The sequence below is a fragment of the Lipotes vexillifer genome, unplaced genomic scaffold (genome assembly GCF_000442215.2).
Source record: "Lipotes vexillifer unplaced genomic scaffold, Lipotes_vexillifer_v1.1 scaffold90, whole genome shotgun sequence".
Lineage (NCBI taxonomy): Eukaryota > Metazoa > Chordata > Mammalia > Artiodactyla > Lipotidae > Lipotes > Lipotes vexillifer.
Window position 1 is genome coordinate 7,661,198 of NW_006782310.1, and position 2,902 is coordinate 7,664,099.

General features: G+C 41.9%; 1 pseudogene; it reads right to left on the minus strand.

The window, feature by feature from the left end:
• Positions 1-463: 463 nt before the first annotated feature.
• Positions 464-747, minus strand: LOC103081943 (proteasome assembly chaperone 4 pseudogene; annotated as a pseudogene).
• Positions 748-2,902: the final 2,155 nt, after the last annotated feature.

Sequence of the window (2,902 nt, forward strand, 5' to 3'; positions counted from 1 at the left end):
CCCTCCTAGAATGGTGAGTGGACATCAAACCACACTGTGTACTTTATAGGAAACGAATGTGGCAGCAACTACACTAACGGGCTAAATTTCTAAACGTGACTCTAAACCTTCCAGTCAAGAGAGCATAGGTGTTATTTCTCTCCAGCTTGAGGAAGAGATATTCCAATCGTACTCTATAAAGTGTGTCAACTTGAGGTCCACACCTTGTTTCTTAATTCTGGTTCTTGGTGGGAAAACCCCGATAATAACCTCCCAAAGAGAAGGGAGCATAAGAACATGGATGGATATATACCCACTCTTCATAATGGAAGAACTTTTTAAAAATCTCATCTTATTGTGGAATGGCTACTTCATCATTTATTTATTTATTTATTTTTATTTAACATGCTGAAGCCAGTGAGATCCAATCCATTTCTTCAAAAGTCTGCTGTGCGCAAGTTTCACGTCCTCGCCGCCACCTGGGCTAGAACTTCTCCGGAAAAGCCTCCATTTTGTCCTTGATCCTGTTTTCTCAGTGACGCGAAGCTGCTTGTCGGTGTTTGGAAGGCTATAGCTGACAAACACCTGCTTGCTGGTCTTCCTGGCTAAGCGCTGGGTGAGGCTAGTGGACGTCGTGTCAGACGTGTCTCCGAGGAGGGCTGTGGACATGGGGATGTGGTCGTAGCGGGTGCACATGAACATGGCAAGGTTGCGCAGGTGCGGCATGTTACCCACCCACAGGAAGGGCGAGTCCGTCAGCAGCAGCATCTTTAGATGGTACTCTGAGTCTCTATGTTAAAAGGTATGTGTGTGAATCCTGTCACGGTGCCCACTCTTCACATTTCTCTGTGGGCATGCACCGTGTTTCCCATGGTGTCTTATGACAGAATTTGCGACAGTGGGAGCAGTGGCAGCAAGAGTGCAGGGATCAGCATACGACTGTCAGTGCTAAGGGAGCCAGCAGTATGGAACCCAGTGTTAGAGCAGAAACGTCTGGCATGAAATGTCAACCAGTTATCAGAGTAGGCGGACCATAAAGCAAAAGTTTCCTTGTAATGCCCATTGCATAGACGGTTAACACAGGTAGAGCTATAGAAAAATTTACTTCAGTCTCCAGAAACAGAAAAAAAAATTCTATATATTTTTTCCCTATAAAATGATGCCTCATATGAATTTTCTTGACTCTAAATGTGTAGTGCTCTCCATGCCCAAATCCTCATGAGAATGACTGGGGAAGAGGAAATGTTAGCTATAAACTTCTATTTCAAGGAGCAGCTTCCCTTGGAACTAGATTACTGTTATTAATGATGATGATTTTCGTTTACAACACAGTGTTGGACTGTAATTATTTCCTGATATGAATTGCTTACTCACTTCTTCCTCCCAATTAGTTGACCTATTGCTTCCTACATATTTTTGTTATTACTTCAATATTCTGGATAAATAGCTTGCTTGTGGATAGAAGTGTTCTTTAGCAGTTCTGATAGATTTTTTTCTTTCTCTTATAAATTGCTCAGTAAAATTCAGGAACATAAAAAGGGCACCAGAAGTTATTACGTGTGATATATTCTCAAACTATATATATATATATATAGTGGTACGCGGGCCTCTCACTGTTGTGGCCTCTCCCGTTGTGGATCACAGGCTCCAGATGTGCAGGCTCAGCGGCCACGGCCCACGGGCCCAGCTGCTCCATGGCATGTGGGATCTTCCTGGACCGGGGCACGAACCCAAGTCCCCTGCATCAGCAGGCGGACTCTCAACCACTACGCCACCAGGAAAGCTCTCAAACTATATTTGATTGCCTAGTGGTTCACATTAAGATAAAGGTTTTGTACTAGCTTAATAAACAGCAAGCTTGATTGCCTGCTGTTCTGAGAAACTGGATGAGGGCATGCTCAGTGGCTTAATATGGAATCTGTTATTGGTAAGACAGTGAGGGCAACCATCCTGTACTCTCCCTAGGTGATTATTGATGCATTCCTTAAAATTAGGGAAATATGTTTTCAGAGTTCTGTTCTCTAGCTTCTACATGTACACCTGTAGGGAGCATGGGTAGAGAGAGAGATGTTAAAACAATGAGGCCACAAATGTCCATCAGCCAAGCTATAAAGCATAATTAATGAGCCTTTACCAACACACCTGCTGTTTGCTCCATTTTTTGCCAGTCTCTGTGTAAACAATTGAAGAAAGATACAAAATCCTATCAAAGAGGAGATATCACAGTATATGACAGGATGCTATAAAACAATATAGGGCATTGTAATTTAGAACCAGGCTGAGTGTTTCATATTTAAAGTGCTAAGTTAGTTTGGACAAGCACAAAGGAAGAAAAAAGGAAGACTTCCTGGAGGAGAGGGTCCATGAAAGATGGGTGGAATTTAGTTACACAAAGGAGAAAGGAAAGTCAATGCAAGCTGTCAGGAACGCATGAGTGAACCTGTACCACCTACTTCTGACTGATGGCACTGCCGTAATTAAATCATATCTCCATTACTTTCTCCTTGTTCTTACTTCAACTCCTCCTTTTGCTAGGTGAGTGAACAGGTTTCTATTTGCTGAATTTGTTCTATGTAATAATAAAATAATCTTGACCCTTAATGTGAACTTAAGAAAAAAGAAATTGATTTTTAGCTTCTGAAATCTCGATTAATTGATACCACTTAAAACTACCTGGCAGTCTGAGATTTAAAAAGCCCTCAGGCAAAAATGTGCAGGAACATTAGAAGGTGGCATTGCATCCATTCCTCCATCTCTTTCTTTCTTGAGAAAGAGACAGAGGAATAATCTTTCTCCTTGACCCACCCACCCAATTCTACCACTTTTCAAAATCAATCAATGTTTCCTTGAATTGTGCATTAATAGAAAAGGAGAAAATAAAAACTCAAAGGGCAGGAAATAAGTCAGGGTATCATTGAAGCCC